The 24,664-nt window shown below is 41.3% G+C and overlaps 1 protein-coding gene across 2 annotated transcripts in view; it reads left to right on the plus strand.

Annotated features, from left to right (window-relative positions):
- Window positions 1-24,664, plus strand: part of SEMA3D (semaphorin 3D) — a 230,602-nt gene that overhangs the window by 88,776 nt on the left and 117,162 nt on the right. The gene's annotated exons all lie outside the window — the stretch shown is intronic.

Below are 24,664 nucleotides of genomic sequence, written 5' to 3' on the forward strand. Positions count from 1 at the left end.
TCTATATGTTGTTTATTATTTGCAAAGAAATCTGTTTAACTGTGAAATGTGGCGTGTCTCAAGTAGAGATAACAATTTGAGGCATCTAACTTACTTGATTTTACTAGTCTAATATTGATTCTGTTCATCTCAATTGAGTATAGAAATGAAGAAGGCAGATTCTGAAGCCAAACTGCTTACGTCTTAGGTCTGTGAGATATTTGGATGTTTATTTTCTGTGTTGAAGTTTTCTAAATGCATTAATGTATTTAATAAGGTTATTGTGAAGGTATCTTGATTCATGTAAAGCATGAAAAACAGTGTTTGACATAATAAGCATTTAGCTGTCATTTATTTTTTGCAAATCATTATTATCTTGCTAGGTATTAATGGTTGTTCCTAGACCACAGTTTCCCCTGTGTAATCAAGTTTGAAAAATATTGTATAGTTTCCTCCTGGGGATTTACAGCATATAGTAAAATTGCTTCTGTTTATTCTCAGAGATTTTCTACTAGAGTTAGTTTCTCTCAGTCCAGTACCACCCACAGATTGTGAATTTATAGAAGGTACTTTCCAGTATTTTTATCTTCATCATATTCTAGTAGTTAACAAGACTTTGGATCATTATTGACCTTGATAAGAGGAGTGTCTTTGAGTGGTTGGTAACCTTCAGAGTGGGTTAAAAGGAATCGTAAAATCATTCAGGCCCTCCTTTCGAAAGTGGACATTTTTGTTGTCAAATCAATGATTTGCTCTTAATATCTCCCCTTAAGTACATAGCAAACAAGCATAATCAATCTTATAGGAAGAATTCCCATATATGTATGTATATATATTTTTCCCCCATATGGAGCAAGTCATTGATATTTTAATTTCTAATGAACTCATTTGTTTTCCCAGATATATTTTCTCTAAGCCTAGGCTGTGTGTGGGATTGGGCTTTTGTCTGGCATGTTCAAGGATCCTAAAGAAGACAGTTAAAGGAACAACTATTAATACCTAGCAAGATAATAATGTTTCATAAAAAATAATAACTGACAGTATGGCTAAAAAGAGATGGAATGGGAGAAATAAGAAAAATGATTAAATCAGAGTTAATAGGAGGGAAGGATGATCAGATTCTTTCACTGTTGCCATTATTAAAACACTGGCTTTGAGTCTGGATGTTATGGGAGTCCCCTGGAGAATTTTGAACACAGAGGTGATAGTATCAGACTTGTGTCATCATAGGATCACTCTGGCTTCTGTATCGTGTGCAATAAAAGGAGAGATCAGGACACTAGGGAGCTAAGTCTGAGAGGATTGTAATAATCCAAGTGGGAAATGATGGTCTGTGAATCAGACTCCTTCTGTGAAGGTAGAAAAAGATGGGAAGGTAGAACCAATACGGTTTGTTGATGGATTGGAAGTGAATGATGGGTTGGATGGGGTGGATGTGAAGTAAGAGAAACGTCAAGCCTATCCCCATGGTGTGTGTTTGTTTTTTGATCTAAGGATGGGGTTAATATTAATTGAGATGGTGGAGATTGTGAAAGACTGCTGTGTGGGAAGATCAAGTGGACATATTTATTTGAGAAGTCTATTAGATATCTAAGTGAAATGCCAAGAAAGCATTTGAGTATATAATTTCTGGAGTTTATGGGCAGTGTCAACTTTGGAGATATGAATTTGGCAGTTAGCACATATAAATTTTAATTCCTTAAGTCAGGGAATTAGAGAAAGGAAGAATGAGCATCAACATGAACTAAAAGAAGTACTCAGGTGTGGGAGGAGCAAAATCAGAAGTTGTGGTGTAGAGGAAGTTATAGGAAGAAAGTAAGAAGAGGACTCATCAGCAGTGCCCTGTTTAGCTCTGTCATGAAAGATAAGTAAAAATTAACGTTAAATTTAACAACAAAAGTCTATTGTTGACCTTGATAAGAGTAGTATCTTCAAGTATGGGAGCCAGAGCACGAGGATGCATTCTGGAGTGTGCACTCAGAAACTGGAGATAAGTGTAGATAATTCTTTCAAGGGGTTTTCCTATAATGGAGACATGGGTAATAGTAACTGAAAGGACAGTGAGATCAATAAACTGGTTTTTTTTTCCTTTTATGAGTAAAACAATAACATATTTTTGTGTTAATCGAAATAATCTAGGTGAGGAATAATTAATGATTCAGGAGCAATATGGGATAATCCATACCCTATTGAAGAAAATAATGATAAGACTCAATTTTTTTCTCTAAAATCAGGCTCCTTTTAGAACATAAGTTAATAAAAGTGGCTTATTTTGCATAATAAACTATTACCTGGTTCATTATCAGTGTCAACTGTTGTCTAGGTGGAAAGAGAGATTAAATAAATATGAAAATATATTCAGTTTGATATAATTATACAGGTTGTAAGTATCTAAACATATGCAGATATGTTTAGCAAATTTATATGTAAGGATTTGGAAATAACTCAAAAAGATTAAATGATAACATCAGAGTCACGTAAGTAGATAATTAAAAAACTGATCTGTCTCCTGCGCTTCAGTTCAATAATGTCTGTATTACAACGTGCCTGTATCCAAAAAATTTATTTAGTAATAATTAAAATCTATTTTCTGGAGTAGGGAATGGCAACCCACTCCAGTATTCTTGCCTGGGAAATCCCATAGACAGAGGAACCTGGCAGGCTACTATCCAATGGGTCGCAAAAAGTCAGGCACTACTGAGCACACACACACAGACAAAATCTATTTAGCAATATATGTAAAGCACTCTTCTAAACGTAATTGATCTGTAGAGGTTCACAGAATGGTAGAAGTTACTAATATCACCATACAAATGTATCATATAAAAAGTGTTCTGGAATTAAGAGCATATGAGAGTCACTGAAGTCTGTGCAGTCAGCAGCGTCACTCCCCCAGCAGGGTGCGGTGAAGGAGAGCTATATTATGAGACACTTTGATTGTTTCCTGGTTGTGCATAAATATGGAAGGAACTTATGAGTATAACTTAAGTAAAGGCAAATTTTTCTGGTATTAAACCCGGTCAACCTGTTTTTTTGGTTAAAATAGATTTTTTTTTCCTTTTAAATAGTAAGTTTACTATCTATAAATTATTGAGGAGATAGAAGTTTTTGTATGCAATTGCTTTTTGTATGACTTCACTAACCTAAAATTTGGCTCTAATTCCTTAGGTCTTATTAAAGACTGCTTACAGTGAGGGTCTTTCAATATATGTGTAAAATATACATGTATGGATATTTTAAAAATGAATATCATTGGGTCTTTTTAACAAAATTTGATGAATGCCTCTCAAGAACTTGTAATATACCTTTTGCATTTTCCTAAGAGTCCTTTAAACATGCTATTTTAATCCTATTAATTCAAAAGAGGCATAAATTAAAACTAAAGTGCTTTTTACTTAGAAAGATACCCATAAAAAGGTTTATTTCACTAAAGCCACAGTGAGCCAGGCACAGTCTAGAAAATGAAACAAATATTTCAATAATCCCAATGGAATGGTGAAGTGGAGGAAGTGATAGAGGTGCACTCATTGATCTTAAAATACAAAATATAGTTGTAATAGGTGATAGGGCTTAGAGTTAGATGACCTAGATATGTTTTAACTCTCTCTTTGGCATGTATTGTTCTTACGCCATTAAAATAGTTGTTTGCTCTTTCTGAGTTTAAGTTTTCTCATCTGAAAATTGTTGATAATCCTTCTAGTTCTCCTTAAGGATCAAATTAAATACTAGAGGAGAAGCTCCTTCGATGTAATAAAGCACAAAATGGATATTATGATAGGCTTCAGAGAGAAACCAAATATATTATTGAATTAATTGAAATAAGGTGTGAAGAAAATTCAAGACCTTTAAAAATATAATTATCTTTAGGCATCATGGATATAGTTTCTTCTGCCACAAATAACAGGAAATTCACTTAAGTCAATAATAAATCATAACTTGTCTTTACATTTACTGTTATGCCCGATGTCCGAATCCCCGAGCGGGAAGAGAGAAGGCTTCCAAGGCAATGCAACTCGCAAAAAAAGGGAAGTTTATTACTGACTCGAGCCAGGGCCTTCTGCCTCCGCCATCACAGTGGTGCAGGGTCAGAAAAGCCCTGAGCCCAAGCTGTTACAGAAATTTACAGGACATGCATAATCAATTAGTAGCTGGCTTAAGCGGATTGGTTACATGTTTACAAAGCAATTCTATTGGTACAGACATTCGCGGGCTTTTTCAAACCTGGGCTTTCGCGGGCTTTCTCAAACCTGGGCTTTCGCGGGCTTTTCAGCTTTCCCCTTTGTCTCTTACTGGGCGCATATTGATTGGCTGGCTTCAGGTTACCTGATGGGGGTGGGGAATCTTACCATTTCGGGGAAAGCTAAAACTTAGGTCCAGGCTGCCTGTCATGGAATTAACCCTGGCAGCCTCACATTCCCCCCTGTCTTCTTGTTCCTGTAGAGGAATCTTTCTCTTCATCCTGGGCTACCATCTGATATTGCTGCCTTAATACCATAATCTGAATTGTATTGAGACGTTCTTTAATAAATGACATTAGCCGGTTTAAAATACAAGGGCCAAATGTAAGTGTTAATAATAGCACTATAAGTGGCCCCAGGAGGGTGGAAACTAAGGTGGTCAGCCAGGGGGAGCGTTGAAACCAAGACTCAAACCATCCCTGTTGGGCCTCTCGTTCCCTCTTACATTGCGCCAGCCCTTCTCTCACTTTTGCCATAGATTCTCTTACCACTCCTGTATGGTCTGCATAGAAACAACATTCTTCTCCCAGAGCCGCGCAGACCCCACCCTGTTGGAGAAAAATTAAGTCTAATCCTCTCCTATTCTGCAAGACCACTTCAGACAATGAAGTCAGAGACTTCTCTAAGTGGCTGATTGATTTTTCTATGCGAGCTATATCTTCATCTATGGCGGCTCGTAGGGAGGAAAACCCTTGGCCTTGCAGAGACAGTGAAGCTATTCCTGTCCCTGCTCCTGCCAGCCCAAGACTGAACAAGGCTGCCATGGTAATCGCACTGATTGGCTCTCTCTTTTGTCTTAGCAATTCCCGGTCCCAATGTGAGTACATAACCTCTTCAGAGTGGTATAAGATTTTTGGCATTACAGCAACCAGGACACAGAATTCTTGATTCTGGTTAAAAACCTTCACATTTAAACATGGGGTTAGCCCAGTATGTGAACAAATCCACCAACCCCCAGCCTCTGGCACAATCCAATTTTTGCCATGTAAGCGTAGGTTACTGATAGTCCGGGCACAGAGGGGAGTTTTATCACGTGGCACTGTGCCCAAACAGAGTCCCTGTCCCCAAACTTCATTCATTGTGAGGCCAACCTTGCGTTCTTCCCATCGGCATTGGGGCGGGTTCTGGCCTGAAGACAAGTGGTAAGAGACATTGAGGCCTATAGCCTCATAAAAGGGTGGGTGAAGATTATAACAAAGCCAACAGGACTGGGTCGCATTAGGGTTGGTATGGTTTAAGACCATAAAGGCTGCATTCACTAAGGCCCATAGGGGGTCCTGAATTGTTGAGCTAATGGTAACAGCCAGAGGGCCAGGGGTCTCCGTCAATTTGCCTCTAAGGCTCGGAGTAGAGGAGATGTTAAATGTTCCCGGCGAGCTTGGTCTGAAGGTAGTTGGCTTGGGGGTTGCCTTGTGCCCCTGTAACGTTTTGATCAGATTGGGACCTAAACTATGTACCTGCACTGGCTCAATAACCTGTTTAATGATCAAAAGCTCGCCTGGGTAGGGGCCGGGCCAATTTACATGAAGCTGAAAACCCCAAGTCAGTCCTGAGGTCCAGCGGTTTTCTTTTTTCGCCCGTTCCTGGTTAAATTGTACTCGTACCTGAGGGCCATGGTGTCTACGGTCCTTGAAGGTGAAGCTAACTAGATCTCTGTTTCCGACATCCCACCTCTGGGGTCCATCACAAGAGGTCACACAACTCCAGCTCTTGCAATAATAGCTTTCTATGCCACCACAGGTTTTCCAGTTATTTCTTACATAGCCCGGGCAAGCCCAGAACCCCAACCTATGGTTTTTTATCCCATCCCTATAGTACTTATCATAGAGACCGTCCTGCTTTGCGAAGAGGCTTGAGAGGTCGAAGTTCAGGTCCGGCCACCAGGTGTTCGGAGGGTGGATTCCTGATGTCTCATTGAGCAGCTCATGAGTTTGCCCGTCGTTGAGTTTCCAGGTGATCTTAGCAGGTTGATGGGGGTTATGACTGGTCGCTCCTGGGTCGATGAGAGCTGCCATCAGCAGGAGAATTAGGAGGCCTCCCGGCGGGCAAGTTTCAGTTTCAAAGGATTTGACGGGTGAGGACTCGCCTTCCATTCTGCTCGTGCTTTTTCCTGTTCTTCCGGCGTGGCTTGCCGCACGTGATTGCAGTGAACCCAGGGTCCAATTCCGTCGACCTTGACAGCAGTAGGAGTGGTAAGGAGAACAACATAAGGGCCTTTCCATCTAGGTTCTAATACTCTAGATTGGTGTCGTTTTACCCAAACCCAATCACCTGGGCCAATATTATGTGAGGGAAGAGCCCTCCTGTTTTGGCCCTCGTGTATCTCTCGAATCAATTTCCAAACATGGTTATGCACCTTACTTAATGCCATCAGAGTTTGCTGGAATTGTCCCAAAGTAGGGGGTGGCAGGCATTTTCCTTCGAAAATAGGATACACAGGAGGGGGTCTCCCATATAAAATCTCAAAAGGAGTAAGATTCAGCTTATAAGGGGTGTTACGCGCCCGAAAGAGTGCAAAGGGAAGGAGGGTCACCCAGTCCCCGCCAGTCTCTATTGTCAACTTTGTCAAAGTTTTTTTTAGGGTCCGATTTATTTTCTCAACCTGTCCTGAGCTCTGGGGATTATATTCGCAATGTAACTTCCATTTTGTCCCCAGAGCTTGGGCCAGCCCTTGTACAATCTGGCTCACAAAGGCAGGTCCGTTATCAGAGCCCATAGTCATTGGCAGCCCATACCTAGGCACTATCTCCTCTAAGATCTTCTTAGCAACCACTATTGCTGTCTCTCCCTTAGTGGGGAAAGCTTTTACCCACCCCGAGAAGGTATCTACCAGAACCAACAGACAGCGATACCCGTACTTGCCTGGCCTTACCTCAGTGAAATCTATCTCCCAGTGTTGCCCTGGCTCCTCCCCCCGGTACCTCATTCCCGAGTGCTGCTTCTTCTCTGCCCTCATCAGCTGGCACGCTTCGCAGGCTTGAATTATCTCTCGTACAGCTGCATTTTGTCGAGGGAACCTCAGGCAGGCCGTCTGGAGAAGTGTTAGGGTCTTTTTTTCTCCCAAGTGGGTAGTTGTGTGCAGGTGTTCACACAGGTGACGACCCAGGGTGGCAGGCAATATCAGGTTGTTGTTTTGGTCCCGGTACCATCCATCTTGGTCATCCTTCTGGAGGGTGGCATCCTTGTTGATCCAAGCGAGATCAGGGAGGGAATAGTCGGGGACTGGTGGCAGAGTCCCCATACCAGGAGGTGGAAGTCCCACAGCTAATATGGGGGCGGCGTAGTCCCGGCTAGCCGCTTCTCGAGCGGCCGCATCAGCGGCACGATTGCCCCGCGCCTTAAGGTCTTCTCCTTTCTGGTGACCGGGGACATGTACTATTGCTACTGCCCGGGGCAGTTGGACAGCCTCCAGGAGCCTGCGAATCTCGGGCAGATTTTTGACCTCTTTTCCCTCAGCTGTCCGAAATCCCCTTTCTTGGTATATGGGACCTTGAATATGGGCAGTGCTGAAAGCATATCGGCTGTCAGTATAAATGGTGACTCTCTTCCCTTTGGCTTGCTCTAGAGCCTGTATTAGGGCAATCAATTCTGCTTTTTGCGCAGAAGTGTTTGGGGGAAGTGTCTCAGCCCATATCATCTGCCCTGAATCATCAACTATGGCGGCTCCCGCCTTCCTTTGCCCATCTTTTACATAGCTGCTCCCATCGGTGAACCATACTAGCTCACTGTTGTTTAAGGGAACATCAGTTAAGTCTTTTCGTGCCGCCAGGGCCTCAGCCAGTATCTCATTGCAGTCATGGAGAGGGCGGTCCTTCTCTGGGTTAGGTAGGAGCGTGGCCGGATTTAGGAAGCAAGGGGTCTGAAAACGCACCCGTGGGGCATCGAGCAGCAAGGCCTGGTAGTGTGTCAAGCGGGCATTGGAGATCCACTTACCCGGCGGCTGCTTTAAAACCCCTTCGATGGCGTGGGGGGTGTACACAAAGAGTTGCTGTCCATACGTCAACTTGTCAGCGTCGCGGACGAGGAGGGCTGTAGCTGCAATGATGCGAAGGCAAGGGGGCCACCCAGCGGCCACCGGGTCTAACCGCTTCGAAAGGTATGCTACCAGCCGCTTCCATGGTCCCCATTGTTGCGTCAAGACCCCCTTTCCTATTCCTTGCTTCTCATCTACAAACAGCTGGAATGGCTTATTTGGGTTAGGCAGGGCAAGGGCTGGGGCTTCTAGTAGGGCCTGTCTAAGCATCTGGAAAGCCTTTTTCATTGGCTCAGTCCAAGTCCAGTTTGGGGTCTCTTTACTTCCCTCATACAAGGGCCAGGCCTTCTCAGTAAACCCCATAATCCACAGTCTGCAATATCCAACAGTCCCCAGAAACTCTCTCACCTGGCGAGGGGTTTTGGGCTCTGGTATCTGCAATATTGTTTCTTTCATGACCTGAGTTAGCCACCTTTGTCCCTGCCGGATCTTATACCCCAAATAGGTGACCTCTTGCCGGGCTATTTGTGCCTTCTTTGCGCTAGCACGATACCCCAAGATGCCTAGGGTCTGTAAGAGGTCCCCAGTGGCACGGCTGCATGCCTCCTCTGTGGTTCCAGCCAACATGAGCTCATCTACATATTGTAGCAGAATGACCTCTGGGTGGCAAGCCCGATATTCACAGAGGTCCTCACTCAGAGCCTCATTAAACAAGGTAGGGGAGTTCTTGAACCCCTGTGGGAGACGGGTCCAAGTTAATTGTACTACCGGTTGGCCCTCCCCCTCAGTCCACTCAAAGGCAAATATCTCCTGGCTCTGGGCCGCCAGGGGTAGGCTGAAAAAGGCATGCTTCAAGTCCAACACAGTATACCAAGTGTACTCAGGCAGTAAACTGCTCAGGAGGGTATATGGGTTAGGGACAGTGGGGTGTATGTCACTCACCTGCTTGTTGACTTCTCACAGGTCTTGGACAGGTCTGTAATCTGTCCCCCCTGGCTTCTTCACCGGCAGTAAGGGGGTGTTCCAAGGGGATTGGCATCGCCTGAGAATTCCGGCATCCATGAGATGTCGAATGTGGGGAGTGATCCCCCGCTGAGCTTCCTGGCTCATGGGGTACTGTTTCACCCTCACAGGAACTGCCTCTGCCTTTAGCTCAATGACGACCGGATGTCTCTGTTTGGCTAGTCCCATCCCTGCCGTTTCTGCCCAGGCCAATGGGTATTTATGGACCCACGGTTGTACATCTAGTGCTATGGTCTCTGAGGGCTTAGGCACAAAAAGTCTGTATTCATCTCTTAAGGCTAGGGACAAGACATGTATCAGTTGTCCAAGTCCATCCGTGACTGACATTCCCCCCGGGTCAAAATGAATCTGAGCATTAACTTTAGTCAACAAATCCCGTCCAAGTAGAGGGGCTGGGCATTCTGGTATCACCAAAAACGAATGGGACACCTGGTGGGTCCCCAGATTTACTTTCCGTTCTGTGGTCCAACAATATCTTTTTGTCCCCGTGGCTCCTTGCACTAAGCTGGTTTTTTTAGACATTGGTCCCAGTTTTTTATTTAAAACAGAGTGTTGGGCGCCAGTATCTACCATGAAGCCAACGGGTTTCCCCTCCACATGTATGGTTACCCAGGACTCGGGGAGGGGCACCGAGTCTTGACTCCCCTAGTCACTGTCTTCCCCCGCATATAGAACTCGAGTTCCAGGGGAAATTTTCTCTCTCTGGGTCATTCCTCTCTTTGAGTCCCTCTTAGGGCACTCGTTTTTCCAGTGCCCCTGTTCTTTGCAGTAGGCGCACTGATCCTTCTTTAGGGCCTGCCTTTTTGGTTTTTCTTTTTCTCCCATCCGGGGGTCTCGAGGTTCCCTCAATTCTGTTCCGGCCTTTATCCCAGCAAAAAGGATCTGGGCTAGCTCCCTCTGGTTCTTCCGGTTTTCCCTCGCCCTATGTTCCCTATCTTCTTTCCTGATCTTCTCAGCTAATTCCCTTTCCTCCCGTCGAATTCGTTCTTCCCTTTCTTCTGGGGTCTCCCTATTATTAAATACTTTTTCAGCTACTTTCAGTAAATCCTGTATTGTCTGTTCTCCCAATCCCTCTACCTTTTGTAATTTCTTCCTAATATCTGGGGCTGCCTGATTTACAAACGCTAACAGAACTGCAGCGCGTGACTCCTCAGCCTGGGGGTCCATAGGTGTATATTGCCTGAAAGCTTCCATCAGCCTCTCTAGGAAGGCTGCTGGGCTCTCAGTGGGCTCTTGCCTTACTAGATTTACCTTTGCCAGATTCGTCGGCTTTCTTGCTGCAGCCCGCAGGCCAGCCATTAGAGTCTGGCGGTACACTCGGAGATGCTCCCTACCCTCCACCCGCTCAAAATCCCAGTTAGGCCGCAACAGAGGAAACCCCTCGTCCACGAGATGAGGCTGGGCGGTTGGTCTCCCGTCGGCCCCCGGGACCCGTTTCCGTGCCTCTGCCAGGATTCGCTCCCGTTCTTCCGTGGTGAAGAGCACCTGCAACAGCTGCTGACAATCGTCCCAGGTGGGGTTATGAGTGAACAAAATGGAATCTAAGAGGTCAATGAGGCCTTGGGGTTTCTCTGAGAAAGGAGGGTTCTGGGTTCTCCAATTGTACAGGTCACTCGTGGAAAAGGGCCAGTACTGATAGGTTCGCTTTCCGTCCGGGTTAGCTGGTCCCACTCGGACGGGGAGCGCCTGAACAGTTGGTGAAGGTAACTCTGGGTCCCCAGGGTCTTGCCCACCCCTATCTCCCCTAGTTCTCCCCCGGGTCCCCAGTGCCGGTCCCCCCTCATGGTCAGTTCCCGTTGGCCCTTTTAAACCTCTCGGTTCACCCGTGGGAACTTCTCTCCTTGGAGGGGGTTGCGAGGAGGGCACATATGGCGGAGGCCTTATCTCCGTTTCTAGATCTATCAGGTTTGGATAAGATGATTCCTGAAGGACTGGTTTTGGGTCTTCTTTCTTTTTGGTTTCCTCCGGGGGGATCTCCATCACCAGGACCTGTGAATTGGAGGAACTAGGAAGTGTATAAACAAAAGGTTTTAACCATTTAGGTGGATTTTCCACTAAATCCTGCCAGACCATGACATAGGGGACCTGATTCGGATGGCCCCAGGGATCAGGAGCCATAATCTTCTCCTTCACAGCCTGTATGATGGACGGTTGAAAGGTGCCTTCCGGAGGCCATCCTACCCGAAAGGCGGGCCACTCTGCAGAACAAAAAGTTATTAATTTACTTTTCTTGACTAGCAAAGACAAGTTATGGGCCCTGGCCCTGACATCCGAAAAATGGTCAGTCATGAGAGAAAGTGGGGTAGATTCTCTCTGACCCATGGTTAAAATAAATGGTAAGGAAGAAAGAGAGAGAAAGTCACTGAGAACGACCACCAAAAATCCTACCGGGAGTGGTGGCGGCCAAGAGATTGGGCTTATGGTATGCTTTTGGAACTGTTTATGTGCCTACATCGTTGCACGGAAGTTTTCTTGCTGGGGGCGGGCACCCTAGGGGTTTCTAGCCCGTTCCGTGACCCCCTTATCCTCTCACGGGAGTCTTCAAGTGGCAGGCGCCCTAATGGCCTTTAAGTGCCTGACCCGTGCCCACAAGAAGAATTTTAGGCCACGTCCTCAGTTAGGGATGTTAAAGGAGAGTTTCACCCGGTCGGGCTCTAGTTACTGAGGCTCACTTATTGTAGGGCCTTCAGAGTCCGCCAGAGTGTAGCCCTGGCCAGGATTCATCAATTGCCCCACAACCGTTCGCCTGTTCACTGAAACTCCCGAAAAGAAAAGGAGTGGAGGGGAGATCGGAGAAGAGAAGGAGAATAAGTCAGAAGAGAAAAGAATGATGCCCCAGAAGAGAACGAGAATAGAGACAATGCCGGCACACACAAAAACACGGAGAGCCGAAGACAAACACACGGACAAACAAACGTCGGCCGACGACACAGCGCTGGATTTTCGGGCCCCCTGAATTTCACCTTACCGAATGGCGTCCGCTGTTCACCAGACTTGGGGTCGGGAGAGGAACTTTCTTCCCCGCGAAGTCGGCTGCCTCCCAGCGCGTCCGCTGGCCTTGGCCTTACGCCGGCTAATCCCCCTTTACAGAAAGCCTTCCTTCTGTGCCAGATACGCACCCTCCTGCTCCCCAACAGGGCCCTGAATTTACTGTGGTCTTTCCTGAGCACCGGTGTTATTATTTATCCTTCCCCCTTTGTCCTGGAAGCGTTCTCTTCTCCCGGTCAAGGGATCCCGGACGAGCCCCCAAATGTTATGCCCGATGTCCGAATCCCCGAACGGGAAGAGAGAAGGCTTCCAAGGCAATGCAACTTGCAAAAAAAGGGAAGTTTATTACTGACTCGAGCCAGGGCCTTCTGCCTCCGCCATCACAGTGGTGCAGGGTCAGAAAAGCCCTGAGCCCAAGCTGTTACAGAAATTTATAGGACATGCATAATCAATTAGTAGCTGGCTTAAGCGGATTGGTTACATGTTTACAAAGCAATTCTATTGGTACAGACATTCGTGGGCTTTTTCAAACCTGGGCTTTCGCGGGCTTTCTCAAACCTGGGCTTTCGCGGGCTTTTCAGCTTTCCCCTTTGTCTCTTACTGGGCGCATATTGATTGGCTGGCTTCAGGTTACCTGATGGGGGTGGGGAATCTTACCATTTCGGGGAAAGCTAAAACTTAGGTCCAGGCTGCCTGTCATGGAATTAACCCTGGCAGCCTCACATTTACCTTCCAGGTTAAATGGATTACTTCTCTTCTTTGTATGAGAAAACTGAGGGGAAAAAGTTTCATATGTCATTGGTTGAAACTAAGTAGGTCATTTATCACTTATAGCAATTAAACTAGTTGTAAGTTAATCACATTGTTCAATTCTGTCCATCCCTAACTTATTCTAAGACTGTGGTATTGTACAGGGAAATAATAATTTGGCTATTTTGCGTAAATTGACACACCATCATTTAAGGGCTTGAGAGAAACTCTAGTGTGGGGAAGAAAGAAAGAGTCCAGCACTTCAGGGCAGTTGGGCCCATGGTTTCCTTTAGTGAAAGTTTCTACTCCAACTACAGTGTAAGGACCAGTAGCACCAGCATAAACGAGGAACTTATTAGAAATGCAGAATCTTAGGGCCTCTCGCAGATGCCTCAGTGAGAATCCATTCTTTTAGCAAGAATCTGAGCTGATTTGAAGGCATGTTAATTCTGAGAAACTTTGCTTTACAGTGCCTTACTTCTGAAACCACCCCTGACACGCAGACACAGACAGGGGTACTTGGACGTCACAACAGGAATCTCTCATGATTACAGAGCCTTAGAGCCACAGTGGGGTCTCCAAATGGCACGTTAGCCTCTCTGAATTATTAATAAGCTTGCAATAAATTCTGATTTAAATGGAAGGTAGAAAAACCAACACGAACAAGAATCACTCCTTTGAAAAAATCAGTTAAATGTTTATTAGACTTCTTCTGTGAAAAAAGAGGTGATGAATTGCAGTGATGATTTAGACTTATTTTTATCTGCAAGGGCTTCTAGTCTTTTTAAAGGATGAAATAACTACAAAAAGATTGATGTCATAGTATTATGGTAAATAAATCAAAACACTTAAAAGAATTTCAGAGGAGGTTGAGTGTGAAATTGAACTTGGAAAATTGGAAGAAATTTAGTTTATTGAATTTAACTCTTTGTTGGCATTAGATAATTTGATCATGAAATTCTAACAATTCTAATTAGGGGAAAAAACAGAATAGATAACTTCATGTGGATTGGAGAGGGACTGGTGAGGGATGGGAGCAGAGAACAAGGTTGTTTAGGAACCTGTTAAAGCAGTTTTGAGAAGTAGTAATATGGCTGTTTGCCTAGCTGACAATAGGAATAAATATTTGAGGAAGAAGAATGGAAGATTTACATGAGAAAATCTATAAGGCTTTAAATTTACCTGGATGTTGATATGAGGGAAATGCAATAGACTTAGAGGTACTAATTATTTAAATAGGGGAATAAAAGAGTAAGGGAATAAGGAAGAAGAACTAAAAATGATTCTGCTATCCTGATCCTGAGAACTCAGTCATGTTATTAAAGTCATTATAATTGGTAGGATGAGCTGGCTGAGGGGAAAATGACAATATCAAGCTAGCTATTGGAAATTCTGAACTATGACTTGGGAGATGCAGTGGGGTTTTAGGTGTCTGTTTTGAAATCATCAGTAGAGAACTAACACTTTATGAGAAAACGGTTTATGGGAAACTGTAAATGGAAAAGCTTATTTCATTGTTTATGCCCTACTGCCTGAATTACGGGGGCTTCCCAGGTAGCACTAGTGGTAAAGAACCTGCCTGCCAATACAGGAGACATAAAAGACACAAGTTTGATCCCTGGGGAAGATCCCCTGGAGTAGGAAATGGTAACTCACTCCAGTATTCTTGCCTGGAGCATCCCATAGACATAGGGCCTGGCAGGCTATAGTCCATAGGGATGCAAAGAGTCAGACACGACTGAAGTGACTTAGCATGCACGCACACTTAAATTAGGAGGCATTATTCTATGACTGTATTTTGAATCTCCCTCTTGCAAGTCCATAAGCATATTCTGATTCAAATTCCATGCATATCTCTATAGAATTATCTTCCTTAGGTAAGAGAGAGGACCCTTTCTGGACAAATCCTAGAAAAATGTTCCATTGGTTAACTGACATCTGTTTGTTCTAAATGAAAAACCAAATGGACATTTTCCTGAATCAATGGAAATTTTCAGATCAGATGTCATGCTGAAAGCCCCGCATAAGAAATAAAAAACATCTGTATGTCTTCTTTGGAGAAATGTCTGTTTAGTTCTTTGGCCCATTTTTTGATTGGGTCGTTTATTTTTCTGGAATTGAGCTTCAGGAGTTGCTTGTATATTTTTGAGATTAATCCTTTGTCTGTTTCCTCATTTGTTATTATTTTCTCCCAATCTGAGGGCTGTCTTTTCACCTTACTTATAGTTTCCTTTGTTGTGCAAAAGCTTTTAATTTTCATTAAGTCCCATTTGTTTATTTTTGCTTTTATTTCCAATATTCTGGGAGGTGGGTCATAGAAGATCTTGCTGTGATTTATGTCGGAGAGTGTTTTGCCTATGTTCTCCTCTAGGAGTTTTATAGTTTCTGGTCTTACATTTAGATCTTTAATCCATTTTGAGTTTATTTTTGTGTATGGTGTTAGGAAGTGTTCTAGTTTCATTCTTTTACAAGTGGTTAACCAGTTTTCCCAGCACCACTTGTTGAAGAGATTGTCTTTTTTCCATTGTATATCCTTGCCTCCTTTGTCAAAGATAAGCTGTCCATAGGTTCGTGGATTTATCTCTGGGCTTTCTATTCTGTTCCATTGATCTATATTTCTGTCTTTGTGCCAGTACCATACTGTCTTGATGACTGTGGCTTTGTAGTAGAGTCTGAAGTCAGGCAGGTTGATTCCTCCAGTTCCATTCTTCTTTCTCAAGATTACTTTGGCTATTCGAGGTTTTTTGTATTTCCATACAAATTGTGAAATTATTTGTTCTAATTCTGTGAAAAATACCGTTGGTAGCTTGATAGGGATTGCATTGAATCTATAGATTGCTTTGGGTAGAATAGCCATTTTGACAATATTGATTCTTCCAATCCATGAACACGGTATGTTTCTCCAACTGTTTGTGTCCTCTTTGATTTCTTTCATCAGTGTTTTATAGTTTTCTATGTATAGGTCTTTTGTTTCTTTAGGTAGATATACTCCTAAGTATTTTATTCTTTTTGTTGCAATGGTGAATGGTATTGTTTCCTTAATTTCTCTTTCTGTTTTTTCATTGTTAGTGTATAGGAATGCAAGGGATTTCTGTGTGTTAATTTTATATCCTGCAACTTTACTATATTCATTAATTAGCTCTAGTAATTTTCTGGTAGAGTCTTTAGGGTTTTCTATGTAGAGGATCATGTCATCTGCAAACAGCGAGAGTTTCACTTCTTCTTTTCCTATCTGGATTCCTTTTATGTCTTTTTCTGCTCTGATTGCTGTGGCCAAAACTTCCAACACTATGTTGAATAGTAGTGGTGAGAGTGGGCATCCTTGTCTTGTTCCTGATTTCAGAGGAAATGCTTTCAATTTTTCACCATTGAGGGTGATGCTTGCTGTGGGTTTGTCATATATAGCTTTTATTATGTTGAGGTATGTTCCTTCTATTCCTGCTTTCTGGAGAGTTTTAATCATAAATGAGTGTTGAATTTTGTCAAAGGCTTTCTCTGCATCTATTGAGATAATCATATGTTTTTTATCTTTCAATTTGTTAATGTGGTGTATTACGTTGATCGATTAAACAGACATTTCTCCAAAGAAGACATACAGATGGCTAACAAACACATGAAAAGATGCTCAACATCACTCATCATCAGAGAAATGCAAATCAAAACCACAATGAGGTACCATTACACGCCAGTCAGGATGGCTGCTATCCAAAAGTCTACAAGCAATAAATGCTGGAGAGGGTGTGGAGAAAAGGGAACCCTCTTACACTGTTGGTGGGAATGCAAACTAGTACAGCCACTATGGAAAACAGTGTGGAGATTTCTTAAAAAACTGGAAATAGAACTGCCATATGACCCAGCAATACCACTTCTGGGCATACACACTGAGGAATCCAGATCTGAAAGAGACACGTGCACCCCAATGTTCATCGCAGCACTGTTTATAATAGCCAGGACATGGAAGCAACCTAGATGCCCATCAGCAGATGAATGGATAAGGAAGCTGTGGTACATATACACCATGGAATATTACTCAGCCGTTAAAAAGAATTCATTTGAATCAGTTCTAATGAGATGGATGAAACTGGAGCCCATTATACAGAGTGAAGTAAGTCAGAAAGATAAAGAACATTACAGTATACTAACACATATATACGGAATTTAGATAGATGGTGGCGATAACCCTATATGCAAAACAGAAAAAGAGACACAGAAATACAGAACAGACTTTTGAACTCTGGGGGAGAACGTGAGGGTGGGATGTTTTGAAAGAACAGCATGTATATTATCTATGGTGAAACGGACCACCAGCCCAGGTGGGATACATGAGTCAGGTGCTCGGGCCTGGTGCACTGGGAGGACCCTGAGGAGTCGGGTGGGGAGGGAGGTGGGAGGGGGGATCGGGATGGGGAATACATGTAACTATATGGCTGATTCATGTCAATGTATGACAAAACCCACTGAAATGTTGTAAAGTGATTGGACTCCAACTAATAAAATAATATTAAAAAAAAAAAAAATAAAAAAAAATAAAAAAGAAAAAAGAAAAAAAAAAAAAAAAAAAAAAAAAAAAAGAAATAAAAAACAAAAAAGACATATCAGGCCAATCATTTTATTTTGTAATAGCAGAGTGAGGAGGGAAAAAGAAAGAAAAAAAAAAATCTTGGGGCACTGATGGCATGAGACTTCTAAACTGTAACTTTGGATATATGGAAAACTTCAAAAATTTAAGTCACAGAAACTTCTGGAGATGGGTTCACCAAAATAAGAAAATAAATCAAAGAATAAAGACATGAAATCCAGGAAAGATGGGAGTCATACTAGGAGAGAAGTTGAAAAAAGTCTGAGAAAGTATTACTCAGGCCAGAGAACAGACAGTTCAGATTGGAGCAGGAGGAAGAAAGGGCCTAGGAGTGAAGGGCCTTTTCCTGGAGAGAAACAAAAACATATGACAATTTCATTTGAAAATTTTATGGACACAGTTTTCAGAAGGCGTGGAAAGTTTTGACCATGATCTTAAGGAAGTCAAAGCAAATGTCACAATTGAGAAATTGTTAACAAAAGCAACATATTGTTCTAGAAAGTAAGGATCGTTAAAGAACACTGTTTTTCTAAGTAGGGAAGAATATTTACCTTGCACTAGTAATGGAATGATTAAATATAGTTTTCATAAAAATGGACATTCTATAATGTTAGGGACTTGGTTGGAGGGGAAGAGTTGGCATAAGAAGTCTAACATTCTCAGTTTCTGTAAAGAATAATTCAACAGAAATGTCTGAGTGATTGAAAAAATAGTAGTGCATACATATTATTTGTAAATATGAAAATAAATAGAAAATAAACTAGTAAATATGTTAATAGAGTCTAGATTGGAGGTGGACAGAGAATTGGAGACAAGAGATGGGTTTATATATGCCTCTTAATATTACTTATATATATACATATGCTTAACTTTGATTAATGTAATTTTAAAATATTATTGTAAAATATTATGTTAGTTTCATAACTTTGTAAATTAACTTGTATGCATCTTAGCTTGAGGAATTATTTGCTCTTGTCATATTTGTCTTGCTATTTGGAATCAATAAGTGATGTATTAAGGTTTGACATTTTTGAGTTTTTTTAAATTAAATTCACATTCTAAATTGAAAACAAATTTATGTTCACTTGTGACATGGTGTTTTGATTTTAAGTATTCCTTGAGATTTGAGAAGGAAGATATTCTCAATACCTTAAAGGGAATTAAGAAAATAATTGTCAGAGTAGAATGTATCTTTCCTAGAATTATCCTGTCAAGTATTTTTGAGGCAGTTTATTCTGTTATTGCATTGTTCTTCTGGAAATGTATCAGTTATTTATAATGTTAGCCTTTTTTATAGGTCAGTAGCAAAATTTATTATGGCCAAGCTTTTGAGAATTTAAAATGATTCAGTCTTACTCAAAGTAAGAATTTAAAAGGGATCCATAATAATAAATTATGAATCTCACATGTGATGAATTATAAAAGGCATCTATTGTTGAAAGCTGGCCAAATAAGAATAAACCTATGATTTAAAAGCATGAATGTAGATGAAAATGTGATGGTGTAAAATTACCGCACTCCTATTCCACACCCTGTCCTGGAAAGAATGTAGCTCTGATGATATAATAGACTTTACTTGTTCCTAGTGTATGTTTCTCTATGTGGTGTCACCTGATTTATTGTTGATATAGATAATGGTCTGTCTGAGACCTAATGAACAGAACGGTTTCCAGCATTCCATTGCAGATGAGCAAATGAGAATTTGATTTCTTTTTCTTTCTGATTTGAACTTGCATTATTTTGCAAAGTAGAGTTAGACTTTCCATCTAGGAAAACAGAACAGTAATATATTCTTATAATTTAGTCTTTTTGTCGGGATTTTAAGTTTGAATAGCATTCTTTATATGTTTTGAGGAGTTAGCTATAGGAGACTTAAGCTTCATACATAGAGAATAAGCAGTATGTTTGATAGGTGAAGGTGAGCTATCTTGGTCACCAAAATCTTTTCATATAGTCTCAGGCCTCAGAAAACCAATTGAAAGTCTGGTGGGGCCAATTTAAGATAAGCTCTCTTTCCAAAGGTTAAATCCAAGAAAGAATTCTTGCCTTGCTTTGGACCAAAAGCAGGAGAAATAAATACAGGTTCATAGAGGGCCAAAGAGACTCAGTGAGTCACAAAATTAGGGACTGATTTTCATTTTGGAATGAACAGTTTGCTCTCTTTGCTCAACTCCTGACCCAAACTGAGAACAGGCTTTGGGGATGGAAGGTAGTGAGGTTGGTTTGATAGCCAAAACATTTCTGTGAACTGTGGGATGAAGGGGTTCCATGGAAGGAGTCTTGGGAGACTGACAGCCGTGGAAGCCCAAGGAATTCAGAAGTCAAGAGGAAGAAGCTGAATTTATGGAGAAGGCAGGAATGAAAACTCCTTTACCTCTTTATTTAGACAGTGTTGTAGAGAACACACTGGAGATGTGACTGTGTCCAAGAAATGTCAGAATAGCCCTAACGATATAATGGTTATTTCCTTGAGGAAAAAGATGGGTGGGTAGGGTAAGAATTTGTACTTTTGTGTGGAATACCCTGAATGGTAGGGAAGAGTAACAGAGTTGTGTGTATGTATGTGTTTTTCTTTCATTTTTTTTTTTGTTTTTTTTTGGCAAATGCTGGGTCCTAACCAGTGGACCACCAGGAAATCCCCAGGGTGAAGGGTTTTGATCTGGATTCATTGTTGGCTATAATCTTTTTCTGCTGAGAAATTTGACTGGAAACTGACTTTGCTCAAAGGTGATTTTATTTTTACCCCATGAAAATCTGACCTTAATACTTTGATTTTCTTCTTTTAAAAAAGAGTTTCCTGTCAAGTGTTCTTTAAAGGATGTGGGAAGCCATTTTTTAACTATGTAGTCTTCTCAAGAGAGAGATTGTCAACTCCACCCAGTTTAGAATTTCTGGCCATAAAAGCAGGATTTCAAGGGTTTGGGATTTTGTTCATTTAATAGTGAACATTGAGGAAGTCTGTATTGCCTACTCCTAAATTTGTTAGATTCAGTGTGACTGACCACTCCTTTCCTTTCTGGGGTGAAGAGGAAGAATGTAGAACATCAGGTCAAATGTTTCTTCAGGCTGAAAGAACAATTATATGAAGGGATGCTACAGGGAGATATAAAGAATTCTTTATAGAACAAGCTATTGTTTCAAATAGGAGCTGTGAGATCTTCAACTTTCCCCTCACATAGAGGGTCATGTGGCTGTGAGTCAGGGGGTTCATTGCTGCCATAGTCTGCAATGAAGAACAAATTGGTTTTGTGAAGCCCACTTAACCATTCTGAACCTCATTGAATTGGTGAATTGGTAATAGAGAATTCAAACAGCATTATCAAGATCTCCCTTTAGCTCTAATTACGTTATACTGTATTTCTGTTCTTCCCAAAGCTTAGAGACTACCTGCTCCAGGGAATAGAGCAATGGCCTGGAGTAAACAGATGAATGAGTTACTTGATATGTGTCCATTTAAGTTTGTTATTTGACATGTGTCTATTTTAACAGAGTTCAGTGTATGGTACTAATGCCACAGAACGTCAGTGTTGGAAGGTGATCAGAGACCATTTGGTTTCTCTATCCACCATATTGGCAAGAGCTGTGTTATTTGGCTTGCTAATGAACAGACAGGAAGCTCTTTCTATTTTGCCATTAAAAGTATTTAACAATCTACTACTGTAAGTACCATTGTCCTTTGTCACAAGTACATTCTCAAGACATTCCTGGTGGTCCAGTGGTTAAGACTCCATGCTTCCAATGCAAGGGGCACGGATTCTATCCCTGCTTGGGGAACTAAGATAGTATATGCCCTGTGGTATAGCCAAAATAAATAAGGTGTTCAGCCACTAGGAGTTAAATAAAAAAGATGTATTCTCATTTTTTGTTGTGGATGAGTATTTTCTCTGCACTAGGCTGTGAGGTCCATAAGAGGGGAATTTGTTAGCAGAGTTTTTGCAGCATATGCAGAGAACCTGGTGATCTTAGATGAGTCAGTTGTTTGCCTTCAGAAATCTAGTTTTATGAGGGTAGAGACTCACTTTGTTGTGTTAGAGATGAGAAATTATTTTAAGTATGCTATTAACTATATGTGAGAGACATATAATTTATCTGTGCCTTTTGGTAAGATAACAGGAGATGTTGATGAACTCTGGATGTACTCTTTAGCAATGCACACATACATACAAGGGGATTCCCAGATGGTGCTAGTGGTAAAGAACCCACCTGCCAATGCAGGGGATCTAAGAGACTTGCGGGTTCAATCCCTGGGTCAGGAAGATCTGGATGAGGACATGGCAACCCACTCCAGTATTCTTGCCTGGAGAATCCCATGGACAGAGGAAACTGCTGGGCTGCAGTCCATCAGGTTGCTAAGAATCGGATACGACTGAAGTAACTTATCATACAGGCACGTGAATACAAATATAGGAAAATACTATGCTCTCTATAGGAGTTTTGAACCGCAGAACCATCTAATTGCTCTGTAGTGGTTTCTTGATCATGGATTCTGAATATCTTGTCTGTGTCATCATTCAATTAAAATCCATCCTGTGCAGGATTTCCATAGTTAAACTAGTAAATGATTAATCATAACTTTGATGTATTTATTTCAGAAGTAATCAACTGTAGGTTTTTTAAGAATCTATCGATAGAACAAGAATGTGAATTTGAGGCCCTGGTTGATTGAGATTACAATCTGAGAACAAAGTGATAGGAAAATGAACTGCTAAAAGAACAGAAGCAGTGATCATGGTGGCTTAGGTCAAAGGTTTAGGTAGGAAGAACAAAGAATGCATTTAGGACCGAGAGGTCTGCAGAAAGGTGGGGCTGGTTAGGTAAGTACAGAGCAGACCCCCTCTGAAAGGCATTTATGAAGCAACCCATTCAATCCACCACCAAAGTGGGGCGAGGGGGGAAACAAGATGAAGCCTCTGTTAAAAAAATTATAAACTGTGGGCAATTTAAAAAATCATATGCCTAAGACTTGCTGGTTTAAGGAAAGAAAAAATAAAGCTTGAAAATATATTGCCAAATTATTAGTCTTTAACTTGCATGAGTTTTCAGCCTGCAGAGCTAGCATTCATATCTGATTCCTGAAATCCTGAGAGTATATCAGCTTTAGGTGTTAAGATACAGACTCTGGATTTGACTTTTTTTTCCTAGGCTTTTGTTGATGATCCCGTGGAAACAAAAGTGAATTTGCTTGGTTTGGCAGAAATGCAAGAAAGATAAGCTGCCTGGGGAAGAGGGAACCTGTTCCATTCCCTGTCCCAAGGCCTTTTCAAAATGTGTCAACCTGAGAAATTTTCATATGTAATGTCTGAATCTAATTATTTAGTTTGGCTACGAAGCATCAGTAAAGCATGCTCTAATCGGTTTGATGCTAACACTGTCACAAGGCAACATTAAATCATTTTGAAATGATAATACTTAAGGTTAGTCAATATTTTTGCAGCTGTGTTTGCTTGTCAAATTTGTTTGAAACTAAACCCGATAAAATTGGTTATGGTAAAAGAAAATAAAGCAAATGATGATGTCCTTTATTTTCCTCATTTAAGTAGAGACAGAAAATGAGATACAATATCCTTAAACATCTTCCTCCTCCCCTCAGTACCACCATAATTCAGGGACTTACCATCTTTTAGAAACTTCTGTATAGTCTCTCTGCCCCCATCTTTCCTGATTTTCATCCATCCTGAACACAGCAGCTAGACTTATTTTTGTAACGCTCAGCTATACTCTTTTTCACTTTCTCTGCATAAAATATTTTATTGGCTTTCAGTTACCTATATAATACCTAACCTCTGCAGCCTGACGGCTTACACCTTGACTACTTCGAGACAACCTCACTTTTCACTGCCCCTACCTCTTCTCTCTGTTCCAGCTTACTGAACTACTGCAGTTCCACACATATTTATTAAGTGCTCAATTTGTCTCAGACTCTGAGCTGTGTGCTGGGGATTCTAAGATAAGTAAGACCTGGTCTTTGACCCGAAAGAACTCATACCCCATAGTAGGAAATGCATTAAACATGCAATACGTAAGCATAATATAAGATGGTATATACCCTGGTACAATACATTCTAGTGGTCCTCTGCTTGGAGTAAAATGTTTTTTATATTTTTATAAAAATATATAAATGTTTATAAATATGTTTATAAATATCACCTCCTTCTGTAAGGTGATACATAATTAATTACTTGAAAGATCTGTTAACATTTTGTGTATACTTCTATTAGAATTTATTTTGCTTATATTGTATTGTCTAGGCCTATCTATTTGCATATGGATCTGTGAGCTCCTTGACAGCAAGGCTCAGCCATCCACAACCTTGTTTGCATGCTTAATACTTTCTAAGCTTATAAATATTTGTCGACAAAATAGCTTTTTAATGTTATTCCAAAATTATTTTAAAAACAACAGAGATGTTCTAATCTTCATGAGTCAGATTTAATGGAAGATGAGGTGATACTCCTTAATAGAACTCATTTGGTCCAAACCAGAGTTTAATATTCAAAGTAACACTATTTATTGAACTTTTCCTATCTTCAAGACATTGTTCTAAGAACTTCATATAAGTTGCCACCTTTAATCATGGGAATTTGGAGTTGGGAAATATGACTTCCTTTTTATAGATTTTATAGAGTTTTTAAAAAATCATTATTATAATAGCTAATAGTTACACAGAACTGCCAGGCACTATTCTAATGCTTGTCATATGTTTACTCATTATTCTTCACACTTTCATGATTTATTACATTGTTTCTATCCATCATTATTCCCATTTTATAGATAAGAAAATGAAGACACAGAGAGGTTAACTTTCTTGCCCTAGATCATCCAGCCAGAATTGCAAAGTCCAGTAAAATGTAATGGACTTTAATAAGTGATGAGTGATGTTATTTTCTTCTTGTTATTTAATAGTCTAGGGTTGCAGAAAATGAGAAGGCATGATTAGTACTTGGAGTAAAATATATTGAAAAGATTAGGGTTCCTGTAAACTCAGACCTAAATTTAAATTTATTTCCGTTTTTGTTTGCTTTGTTTGACCATATCACATGGCTTATGGAATCTTAGTTCTCTGACCAGGGATTGAGCCCAGGCCCTCAGCAGTGAGGCCCTCATCCTAACCACTAGGCTTCAGACCTAAATTTG

The sequence above is a fragment of the Muntiacus reevesi genome, chromosome 6 (genome assembly GCF_963930625.1).
Source record: "Muntiacus reevesi chromosome 6, mMunRee1.1, whole genome shotgun sequence".
In the NCBI taxonomy this organism is placed as follows: domain Eukaryota; kingdom Metazoa; phylum Chordata; class Mammalia; order Artiodactyla; family Cervidae; genus Muntiacus; species Muntiacus reevesi.